General features: G+C 37.2%; 1 protein-coding gene across 3 annotated transcripts in view; it reads left to right on the forward strand.

Annotated features, from left to right (window-relative positions):
* The window catches only part of DIPK2A (divergent protein kinase domain 2A), a 53176-nt gene extending 41660 nt beyond the window's left edge, over nucleotides 1-11516 (forward strand). For all 3 annotated transcript variants that reach the window (XM_011721705.3, XM_071091075.1, XM_071091074.1), the window contains exon 3: nucleotides 1-11516. This exon is cut by the window's left edge and continues 17765 nt beyond it. The gene's annotated coding sequence lies outside the window, so the exon portion shown is untranslated.
* Nucleotides 11517-13377: the final 1861 nt, after the last annotated feature.

A 13377-nucleotide genomic window follows, 5' to 3' on the forward strand; every position in this document is an offset into this window, starting at 1 on the left:
TATTTCTTTTAAACATGATTTGGCAAAGAAGATTTAAATGCTGTTGCTTGTCTATGATAACACAAGTGGTGCCTATACAGTAAATATAAGGATATACATTGTCAGAGCATATTTAAGCATTTTAAGGATTTTTCTTTAACCTAAATCTTTAAAGATTTACTTTGTGTGCTAGATCATAATTCAGATTATTGAGTTTTAATATTTAGGGCATTTATGAAGTTTTAGCAAAAAGAGGTGTGACTTGTATGCGATGGTATTTATATTTGAGCTCTCTCCTTACCAATAATGAACTGAATAATCTTGGTAAAATCACTCCGTTTCTTTGGTTTTTAACTTTCTGCTCTTAAAAGGAAGCAGGGTTAAGTAGGTTTAAATTATTCTTAAGGACAATTTCAGTTTCCTATAATTTCAAGTTGATATGTTGAATGTGGTCTTTAAAATATATTTACATATTATAATTTAAGAGGTGTATTAATTTTCAAAGATCTCTGTTCTAAAATAGTAGTTATTACATCATTGGATAAGTCATAGTGAAAAAGTCATTAAAAATTGTTAAATATTTAAAAATATTATTTCAATAAGTATCTATTCCCTTAAGAAACTTGCAGTCTATGAGGGTGATAGGAAGTGAACATTCATAAATATAGTGTGATACAAGATGATCCATATTAAAATTTTGCATGAGGATTAGATATGTTTTGTAAACTGTAATGGGTTGTGGCAGATTTTGTGAGAAATGTGTTAGTACAAAAAGTAAGACCAATGGATAAAGTTCTTCTTAGATCTGTTTTCCCATATTCTCGTGAGCGATTTTAGTACCTAAATGAAATATATTTGCTTTCATAGATGTGTGTGTGTGTGTGTGTGTGTGTAGTTTGTTGGGGTGGGGTGTGGCACTGATGGAGATAAGTGTAAAGGATAATCTTGTTGCTATGTAAGTGTTATTGCTAGAATTTAGTAAGGCTTTTTTTATTATTATTTATAGGAGCTGTTTATAAAGCTTTATAAAATTGTATTTCCTTTGCATATTCTTAAAGTCTCTAAATAGCTATGTGTTCAATTAGATCCCAAACTCATTACTAATCCTGTCATTTTTTTTAAAGTATTTGCAAGACACAATTATATTCACATTTGAAATAGAAAATACATTTTTCCCTGTGGAAAAGGTGCATTAAATATGACTATACCTCTTTCTAGATTTATTTTTCTCGATGGCACTTTTTATCACCTGATGTACTGTATTTTTTAGTACTATATATTTTATTTGCTTATTGTCACTGCTTTTTCCCTCCCTTTCTTGGTGTGTCACCTCCATGAAGGTGGGGGTTTCATTATATTTATCTTTATTTCATTTGTATTTATCACTGTTTTAACCCCAATGACTGGAATATTGCCCCACAAAGACACTCAAGAAATATCTGTTGAATGAATGAATGAGAGTGCATTTCAGAACTTTAAAAGACTATGCTTTACTGTTTTGTATTTAAAAGCAAGCCCCAAACATATAGTAACTCTCATTATCTAGCAAGCATATAACCACAAGATGCAAACCAAGAAATGTATACTAATTGCATTTTATTCTTATGATAGAAAATCAAACACATTAACAATTTGGGGGATAAGACAGAATGATCATTACTTTATAATATAAAGTTGTATTTAAAGTCCAGTCAAAAAAAGTATTGTTTGAATGAAGCATTCTAATATTCTCTCTAGGGAATTAAAAGAAATAATTTGGGATACACAAAGCCTCACTTGAAAAACTTCATCCTTTTGAAATGCTGTTCTGGAGAGATTTTTAAGATCTTGAAATGGCCTTTACAGTAAAAAAGGGGTGCACAGAATAGCTTTGATGTAAATTATATTTTATTATTCTTTTTTTCTCACATTTCTTCTCCTGATCCAATCAACAAAGGTCAAGTAGATAGATTTGCATAATACAAATATTGCTGGGATCTCAGCCCAGTGTGTCCAGAGCATTTCAAAGAGAATGGGGTAAATGGCTAGTGGGCTGGTCTAATACGTTGAAAATAAACAATCTCATTTAGATATATGAAGTGATTATGTTAGACAGAAAATTAAATGGGCTGGCCTAATGCTTTAAAATAGTAGTGCCATTTCAATATATGGAGGGCCATTTCAATATATAGGCTAAATTATCCCATTACAGGCACATTATGGATTGTGAACACCAAAATATGAACACTGCACATCTCTAGTATTTTAAAAAAATATACAGATGCTCCTCTACTTATGATGGGGTTATGTTCCAATAAAGTGAGTAAGCTGAAAATATTATAAGTCAAAAATGCATTTAATACACTTGGCCTGTTGAACATTATAGCTCAGTTGAGCTTACTGTAAATGTGCTTAGAACACTTACATTAACCTACAGTTGGGCAAAATCATCTATCACAAAGCCTGTTTTATAATAAAAAAGTACTGAATAAAGTGCTGAATATTTCATGTAATTTACTGAATACTGTAATGAAAGTGAAAAACAATGGTTGTATGAGTATGGGTCTGCTGAATGCATGTCACTTTTGCACCATTGGAAAGTGGAAAAATCATATGTTGAATGATTACAAGTCAGGGACTGTCTGTATTTGAAATTAGGGTTTCCATTAGACAACAGTTGCCTAATCGTGGTTTGTTATTTTTTTAATTAAAAAAAATTTGTTGGCATAATTAAATCAAATGTAGATGGATTACTAAAATTACCTTAAAAAGAGTAACAAAGGATCATTTGTTCAGCTAGGGAAGAGACTTAAAGTCTGAATCTTTCCAACAATTTTTGGTTCCCAACAATATTTAATTCTATTGAAATTGTTCTGTATACATAGGAAAGATGATGGCTACTATTAACACAGAATTTGTTTTCTCAGGAGACCTTTTTCTCACTAGGAATAGATTCTAACTTCTTTTTTGTAAAATAGTTTCCAATGTCTCCTTTCCTGAAAAGTTTTATTGTCAATTCCTGATTTTGCTTTTATTGTGTATTTACTTGTACATGGGATTATAATTGATGGATTCTACAATATCCACTAAATACACTGAACTAAATTAACAAGGGGGAAGGAAAATGTGACATTTCTTTCACATATTACTGATCCAATAATAGAGCCTTGACACTTTTCTGCAATAGAATTCTTCATTTGGTATTTGCAATAATATTAAGGCAAATATAAGAAAGTTTTAAAAAATATTTATAGAGGAAAAAAACAATAATATTCTAATATCAAAGTGAACATTAAGAAAAATATGTGGGGGGTGATTCCAAGATGGCCGAATAGAAATAGCTCCAGGCTACAGCTCCCAGCGTGAGCAACACAGAAGACGGGTGATTTCTGCATTTCCAATTGAGGTACTACTGGGTTCATCTCACTGGGGTGTGTTGGACAGTGGGTGCGGGACAGTGGGTGCAGCCCACCGAGTGAGAGCCGAAGCAGGGCAAGGCATCGCCTCACCCAGGAAGCACAAGGGGTAAGGGAATTTCCTTTCCTAGCCAAGGGAAACCATGACACACAACACCTGGAAAATCAAGTCACTCCCATGCTAATACTGCACTTTTCCAAGGGTCTTAGCAAACGGCACACCAGGAGATTATATCCCGTACCTGGCTCAGGGTCCCACACCCAAGGGGCCTCCCTCCTTGCTAGCACAGCAGTCTGAGTCTGCTGCAAGGCGGCAGCAAGGCTGGGGGAGGGGCGCCCGCCATTGTTGAGGCTTGAATAGGTCAACAAAGTGGCCTGGAAGCTCGAACTGGGTGGAGCCCACCACAGCTCAAGGAGGCTTGCCTGCCTCTGTAGACTCCACCTCGGGACAGGGCATAGCCAAACAAAAGGCAGCAGAAACTTTTGCAGATTTAAATGTCCCTGTCTGACAGCTTTGAAGAGAGTAGTGGTTCTCTCAGCATGCAGTTTGAGATCTGAGAACAGACAGACTGCCTCCTCAAGTGGGTCCCTGACCCCCAAGTAGCTTAACTGGGAGGCACACCCCAGTAGGGGCAGACTGACACCTCACATGGCCGGGTGCCCCTCTGAGACGAAGCTTCTAGAGGAACGTTCTGGCAGCAACATTTGCTGTTCAGCAATATTCACTCTTCTGCAGCCTCTGCTGCTAATACCCAGGCAAACAGGGTCTGGAGTGGACCTCGAGCAAACTCCAACAGACCTGCTGCTGAGGGTCCTGACTGTTAGAAGGAAACTAACAGAAAGGACATCCACACCAAAACCCCATCTGTACATCACCATCATCAAAGACCAAAGGTAGATAAAACCACAAAGATGGGGAAAAAACAGAGCAGAAAAGCTGAAAATTCTAAAAATCAGAGTGTCTCTCCCCCTCCAAAGGAATGCAGCTCCTCACACAATGGAACAAAGCTGGATGGAGAATGACTTTGACGAGTTGAGAGAAGAAGGCTTCAGATGATCAAACATCTCCCAGCTAAAGGAGGAAGTTCGAACCCATCACAAAGAAGCTAAAAACCTTGAAAAAAGATTAGACAAATGGCTAACTAGAATAACTAATGTAGAGAAGTCCTTAAATGACCTGATAGAGCTGAAAACCATGGCATGAGAACCACATGACAAATGCACAAGCTTCAGTAACTGATTCGATCAACTGGAAGAAAGGGTATCAGTGATAGAAGATCAAAGGAATGAAATGAAACAAGAAGAGAAGTTTAGAGAAAAAAGAGTAAAAAGAAACAAACAAAACCTTCAAGAAATATGGGACTATGTGAAAAGACCAAATCTAAGTCTGATTGGTGTACCTGAAAGTGACAAGGAGAATAGAACCAAGTTGGAAAACACTCTGCAGGATATTATCCAGGAGAACTTGCCCAGCCTAGCAAGGCAAGCCAACATTCAAATTCAGGAAATACAGAGAACTCCACAAAGATACTCCTCGAGAAGAGCAACTCCAAGACACATAATTGTCAGGTTCACCAAAGTTGAAATGAAGGAAAAAATGTTAAGGGCAGCCAGAGAGAAAAGTCAGGTTACCTACAAAGGGAAGCCCATCAGACTAATAGCAGATCTCTCGGCAGAAACTCTACGAGCCAGAAGAGAGAGAGGGCCAATATTCAACATTCTTAAAGAAAAGAATTTTCAACCCAGAATTTCATATCCAACCAAACTAAGTTTCATAAGTGAAGGAAAAATAAAATCCTTTCCAGACAAGCAAATGCTGAGAGATTTTGTCAGCACCAGGCCTGCCCTACAAGAGGTCCTGAAGGAAGCACCAAAATGGAAAGGAAGAACCAGTACCAGCCAGTGCAAAAACATGCCAAAATGTAAAGACCATTGATGCTGGGAAGAAACTGCATCAACTAATGAGCAAAATAACCAACTAACATCATAATGACAGGATCAAATTCACACGTAACCATATTAACCTTAAATGTAAATGGACTAAATGCTCCAATTAAAAGACACAGACTGGCAAATTGGATAAAGAGTCAAGACCCATCAGTGTGCTGTGCTCAGGAGACCCATCTCATGTGCAGAGACACACATAGGCTCAAAATAAAAGGATGGAGGAAGATCTACCAAGCAAATGGAAAACAAAAAAAGGCAGGGGTTGTAATCCCAGTCTCTGATAAAACAGACTTTAAACCAACAAAGATCAAGAGACAAAGAAGGCCATTACATAATGATAAAGGGATCAATTCAATAAGAAGAGCTAACTATCTTAAATATGTATGTACCCAATACAAGAACACCCAGATTCATAAAGCAAGTCCTTAGAGACTTACAAAGAGACTTAGACTCCTACACAATAATAATGGGAGACTTTAACACCCCACTGTCAACATTAGATCAACAAGACAGAAAGTTAACAACGATATCCAGGAATTGAACTCAGCTCTGCACCAAGTGGACCTAATAGACATCTACAGAACTCTCCACCCCAAATCAACAGAATATACATTCTTCTCAGCACCACATTGCACTTATTCCAATACTGACCACATAGTTGGAAGTAAAGCACTTGTCAGCAAATGGGAAAGAACAGAAATTATAACAAACTGTCTCTCAGACCACAGTGCAATCATATTAGAACTCAGGGTTAAGAAACTCACTCAAAACCTCTCGACTACATGGAAACTGAACAACCTGATCCTGAATGACTACTGGGTACATAACGAAATGAAGGCAGAAATAAAGATGTTTTTTGAAACCAATGAGAACAAAGATACAACATACCAGAATCTCTGGGACACATTTAAAGTGGTGTGTAGAGGGAAATTTATAGCACTAAACGCCCACAAGAGAAAGCTGGAAAGACCTAAGATTGACACCCTAACATCACATTTAAAAGAACTAGAGAAACAAGAGCAAACACATTCAAAAGCTAGTAGAAGGCAAGAAATAACTAAGATCAGAGCAGAACTGAAGGAGATAGAGACACAAAAAACCCTCCAAAAAAATCAATGAATCCAGGAGCTGGTTTTTTGAAAGGATCAAAAAAATTGATAGACTGCTAGCAAGACCAATAAAGAAGAAAAGAGAGAAGAATCAAATAGATGCAATAAAAAATAATAAAGGGGATATCACCACCGACCCCACAGAAATACAAACTACCATCAGAGAATACTATAAATACCTCTATGCAAATAAACTAGAAAACCTAGAAGAAATGGATAAATTCCTGGACACTTACACTCTCCCCCAACTAAAGCAGGAAGAAGTTGAATCCCTGAATAGACTAGTAACAGGCTCTGAAATTGAGGCAATAATTAGTAACCTACCAACGAAAAAAAGTCCAGGGTCAGACGGATTCACAGCTGAATTCTACCAGAGGTACAAGAAGGAGCTGGTACCATTCCTTCTGAAACTATTCCAATCAATAGAAAAAGAGGGAATCCTCCCTAACTCATTTTATGAGGCCAACATCATCCTGATACCAAACCCTGGCAGAGACACAAGAAAAAAAGAGAATTTTAGACCACTATCCCTGATGAACATTGATGCAAAAATCCTCAATAAAATACTGGCAAACTGAGTCCAGCAGGATATCAAAAAGCTTATCCACCATGATCAAGTGGGCTTCATCCCTGGGATGCAAGGCTGGTTCCACATATGCAAATCAATAAACATAATCCAGCATATAAACAGAACCAAAGACAAGAACCACATGATTATCTCAATAGATGTAGAAAAGGCCTTTGACAAAATTCAACAGTGCTTCATGCTAAAGACTCTCAATTCGGTATTGATTGAACATATCTCAAAATAATAACTATTTATGACAAACCCACAGCCAATATCAAAAACTGGAAGCATTCCCTTCGAAAACTGGCACAAGACAGGGATGCCCTCTCCCACCACTCCTATTCAACATAGTGTTGGAAGTTCTGGCCTGGGCAATCAGGCAGGAGAAATAAATAAAGGGTATTCAGTTAGGAAAAGAAGAAGTCAAATTGTCTCTGCAAATGACATGATTGCATATTTAGAAAACCCCATCATCTGAGCCCAAAATCTCCTTAAGCTGATAAGTAACTTCAGCAAAGTCTCAGGATACAGAATCAATGTGCAAAAATCACAGGCATTCTTATAAACCAATAACAGACAAACAGAGAGCCAAATCATGAGTGAACTCTCATTCACAATAGCTTCAAAGAGAATAAAATACCTAGGAAGTCAACTTAAAAGGGATGTGAAGGATCTCTTCAAGGAGAACTACAAACCACTGCTCAATGAAGTAAAAGAATCCACAAAACAAATGGAAGAACATTCCATGCTCATGGATAGGAAGAATCAATATCGTGAAAATGGCTATACTGCCCAAGGTAATTTATAGATTCAATGCCATCTACATTAAGCTACCAATGACTTTCTTCACAGAATTGGAAAAAACTGCTTTAAAGTTCATATGGAACCAAAAAAGACCCTGCATTGCCAAGACAATCCTAAGCCAAAGGAACAAAGCTGGAGGCATCATGCTACCTGACTTCAAACTATACTACAAGGCTACGGTAATCAAAACAGCATGGTACTGGTACCAAAACAGAGATATAGACCAATGGAAGAGAACAGAGCCCTCAGAAATAATACAGCACATCTACAACCATCTGATATTTGACAAACCTGACAAAAACAAGAAATAGGGAAAGGATTCCCTATTTAATAAATGGCACTGGGAAAACTGGCTAGCTACATGTAGAAAGCTGAAACTGGATCGCTTCTTACACCTTATACAAAAATTAATTCAAGATGGATTAGAGACTTAAATGTTAGACCTAATACCATAAAAACCCTAGAAGAAAACCTAGGCAATACCATTCAGGACATAGGCATGGGCAAGGACTTCATGTCTAAAACACCAAAAGCAATGGCAACAAAAGCCAAAATTGACAAATGGGATCTAATTAAACTAAAGAGCTTCTGCACAGCAAAAGAAATTACCATCAGAGTGAACGGGCAACCTACAGAATGGAAGAAAATTTTTGCAATCTGCTCATCTGACAAAGGGCTAATATCCAGAACCTACAAAGAACTCAAACAAATTTACAAGAAAACAACAACCCCATCAAAAAGTGGGTGAAGGATATGAACAGACACTTCTCAAAAGAAAACATTTATGCAGCCAACAGATACATGGAAAAATGTTCATCATCACTCTCCATCAGAGAAATGCAAATCAAAACCACAATGAGATACCATCTCACACCAGTTAGAATGGTGATCATTAAAAAGTCAGGAAACAACAGGTGCTGGAGAGGATGTGGAGAAATAGGAACACTTTTACACTGTCGGTGGGACTGTAAACTTGTTCAACCATTGTGGAAGACAGTGCGGCGATTCCTCAAGGATCTAAAACTAGAAATACCATTTGACCCAGCCATCCCATTACTGGGTATATACCAAAAGGATTATAAATCATGCTACTATAAAGACATATGCACACGTATGTTTATTGTGGCACTATTCGCAATAGCAAAGACTTGGAACCAACCCAAATGTCCATCAATAACAGACTGGATTAAGAAAATGTGGCACATATACACCATGGAATACTATGCAGCCATAAAAAAGGATGAGTTCATGTCCTTTGTAGGGACATGGATGCAGCTGGAAACCATCATTCTCAGCAAACTATTGCAAGAACAGAAAACCAAACACTGCGTGTTCTCACTCATAGGTGGAAATTGAACAATGAGAACCCTTGGACACAGAAAGGGGAACATCACACACCAGGGCCTGTCGTGGAGTTGGGGGAGCAGTGAGGGATAGCATTAGGAGATATACCTAATGTAACTAACGAGTTAATGGGTGCAGCACACCAACATGGCACATGTATACATATGTAACAAACCTGCACGTTGTGGACATGTACCCTAGAACTTAAAGTATAATTAAAAAATAAAAAGATATGCAAACATAATAAAACCAAGAGCATGGACACATTATTATCAACAGGCAAAGTCAGTAGATGAAAGATGTGGTATAACAGTTGGACAATTTGAAGGCTAGATGCTGCCAATATCATATTTGAAAAAGAATATAAGCCACCAGCATTAAGAAATGACAGGCTGTATAGTGAAACTTCTTCACAATCAGAAAGAAACTACATGAGAAAGCTGCCCAAGTGTGGTTACTCATCATTATATTAAATTACTGGGTGCATAATTCAGAACTGGCATTAAATAGAAATCCATGATAGAGGAAAAATTGAAGTGCATTATGGGTAATATACTTTGATTGAAAGTAACAGAGAGTAACTCAAACTAGATTGTGTTTGTAATGTAAGTATTATTAGTGCCTCATACTCCAACATTAGAAAGATGACCAGGCTTCAAGAAGAAGTGAAGCCAGGAGTCAGAAAGCATCAGTTTCTTTCTCTCCATTTCTTGTTTCAACTTCTTGCAAGTGTACTTTTAACACAGAGCTAACTCCTGACTGGGAAGACACCCGAAGGCAATTTCTACATAGACTTATAGGATAAAGCAAATGGAGTTCATAGAGTGTTGGTTACTAGCAGAAGGTTGGGCCTGGAGTGGGGACCTCTTCTAATAAGAAACCTTAGGCCTTGTACTTAATACAGCAGGTAAGAAAGTCAGTGTCCATGAAATCTGATGTCTAGGAGGCCAGAGGCTTCAGGATGGAATTGGGGGAGTATAGGACCTTACTTTGACCTTACTTCTCTTTTAAGTGGGAGAAGATTCTTACCTGGGCTCCTTATGTGCCTTGTATTCAATGTCAGCTCAAATGTCACATACTCAGAGAGGCCTTTTATGACTACCCTATTTAACCCCCACATCACATATAAAGCACTCTTTCATAATTACTCTGTTTTGTCTCCTTTACAAGCACTTATTTTTCTGGAATTACCTTGTTTCTTTGCTTATTATTTGTTCTCACTTTCCTCTGCCTTTCATGATGTCAGAGGTCTTTTCCAACTTGTTTTTTGGGTCTAATAGCTAGCACAATGCCTAGGAAATTTCAGGAACACAATAAATACCTGTTCAGTGGATGACTAGGAGCACGGATTGCTATTGTAGAATTGGATCTAAGATCAGGAAGTAATTCCAGGACTTGGAGATTGCGTGGTGCCTTGATGTTCTAGAACTGAGTGAAAATTTTTCTAGTCCTATCATAGGGAGAATCTCCCCTGCCATGTTTCTGGGGCCTAAAAGTACTTAATTATTACATCTGTGTTTCAGTGAAGTTGGGAAATCAAGACTTAGCCAGTTTGTGATCATATCTCAGTATAGAACAGGGGATTATGTGCTCAGAGTATAGAGGGCCCTTGGGCACATCTATGCTCTATAAAGAAAGGCTCAGCTACCTCTGACAGATTATTGTTACACATCTATTGACTGCCTCCCGGATTCAAGGGAAGACAAATGGGACTATTGGTTAAGGAAGAAGTGGCTGCAGCTATTATTCTGGGTTTCTAATAGGAATGTGTTTTGTCATTGTTGGTCATGGTAGTTAATGAAGCAGAAATTTAAGTCATCTCCCTATATTTGAAGGATCTGAATTAGATTCTATGAACAGACAGTATATCTGCCTTTAAGCCTGAGTGTTGGTATTAGGACATAAGTTTTTTCTCGTAAAGTTTATCAACATGTCTGATGTCATGAAAGTCAAACAAGGTAATATAAATATACAGTTTTCTTTATTTTTTTCTTCCTTTTGGACTCTTTCTGAGGAAGTAACTTTATAAAAAGATAGAAATGAGTCTTAATTTAAACAGAAGGTGTTTCTTCAAGAAGAAAGTCAGAGTGAAGTTTGGAAGAAGTCAGAGAAGCTAGTTAGTTGTGAGCATTAACATTTTTAGTAGAACTTCAAAGCAAATGGTACGTTCTGGTAACACTGCATTGGAAATGCACTGCAACCTGAGTCCCAGCTACTCAGGAGGCTGAGATAGCAGAATCACTTGAACCCAGGAGGCAAAGGTTGCAGTGAGCCAAGATCGTGCCACTACACTCCAGCTGGGGTGACAGAGTGAGACTCCATCTCAAAAAAACAAAAAACAAACAAACAAACAAACAAAAAAAAAAGAGAGAAGAAAAGAAAAAGAAATGCATCCGTCTACGTAACTTGAAAATCATTTTTTTTTCTGAAATGGTAATTTCTTTGTTTTGCTCTAAGAATAAACTTGTTTTTACAGAGCCAGAATGTATTGCTCTCTAAAGATCAAGTTTTAGCAATCTTAGACTAAACAAATGAGCTTAACTTTAAGAACTTGTGGCTTTCACCACAGCTTCTTCTCCCTGTACTTATGAGTTCATTATTTATACTCTATTCTGGGGAAAATGAAGCAATGCAAGTAAAGACTGCTTATTCTAGAATACATTAGGAAAGGGGAGATTTTAGCATGTGTTCCTCCTAAGTCCTCTTAGAAGAATTTGCACTTTAGGATCATGCACACTTCCCAGGGCTGGTGTGAAAACACACTGAAAGCATTCAGGTCTTCACAGAGATATGTCAGGTACTAATCTCAGCTCTACACCCTCAGTTCCAAATTTCTATTGAAAGTGTGCTGGGTGAATCTCACTGACCTTTCAGAAAAGCCCAATGCCTATACAGAGAAGTAGGATGTAAGTATCCTAGACCCCTTTTCCTAATAATACATTTCACTAAGGTTGAGGTATTCTGCTAGTTGGTTGATGATGGGGACTAAAGAGGCAAGAAAGTTCATCGGTGGTGATTGCTAGAATGCCAGATCCAACTGAAGGGAGAGAGGAATAGGCAGAGCTGGGTTTCTTCTTCCTTGACTATACAATTTCCATATTTGGATTCCTTCAAGATCTTTTCACCAGCTTTCTACTTCCAGCTAAGATAGAATAATGGAGATTGAACTTACCCTCTTGTCAAAAACAAAAAAGAAAACAAAGCAAAATATAGAAACAATGGTTTTTAAGGCACTGGACATCAGGCAATGATACAACTGTGCTGAAAAAGAAAGCTTAAGAATATTTATAGGAATATAAAACTATACAGACCCCAAAACTATAAAATTCACAATATTTGGCATCCAATCAACAACTAGTAGTCATTCCAAGAAACAAGAAGATATGAGTCATAATGAGAAATAATGATCAATGGAAACTGACCCAAAATTGAGTCAAGATAAGGACATCAAAACAGTTATTATAACTATATTCCATATCTTCAAAAAGCTAAGTAAAATATCTTTAAAAAAATCAGACTTCAGGAGAGGAGACTTATAATGGCTAAAATATTAAAATATAATAAATAGGATAAATAACAGATTAGACATTACAGAAAAAAAAGATCAGTACACTTGAAGACATATAATAAAATTCACCCAAAGTGAACAATAGAGAAAAAAAAAGAGCATGAGTGAAGTTGGGATAAATTCATGCAGCTTTATATGCATGTAATTAGAGTCTCTAAAGGGAGAATAGAAAATATCTAAATAAATAATGGCTAAAAATGTTCCATATTTTTTGACATTTTAAACCCACAGATTCAGTAAACACAATGAATTCCATACACAAGAAACCTGGACAAAAGTACAAGGCTAATCACAATTAAATTACCTAAGAGGAGTGATAAAAGGAATACTTTAAAAACAACCAAAGGAGACAAGAAAAAAATGCCGTAGATAAATAAAAATAAATGGACAACAGATTTATTTGTATGAATCAATGCAGAATATATATGTCTGCTCCAGTATGGAGGGTTTTGCTGGCTTTGCTTGCTGCTTTGCCTTCTTTGACACTACTCCAAAGGGGATGTTGGAGCACCTCATTACCGCCTCACAAAGCAGGGTGTCCCAGGCTCCCTACTTAACGTTTGCTGGCATGGCACAGTTTTTTTTTTTTTGTTTGTTTGTTTGTTTCCATGGTGTTTGGTTGGAGCATAGTGATAGTTGTTTAACGTGTTCTGTCTTGCCAGG

Source organism: Macaca nemestrina, chromosome 2 (assembly GCF_043159975.1).
Source record: "Macaca nemestrina isolate mMacNem1 chromosome 2, mMacNem.hap1, whole genome shotgun sequence".
Lineage (NCBI taxonomy): Eukaryota > Metazoa > Chordata > Mammalia > Primates > Cercopithecidae > Macaca > Macaca nemestrina.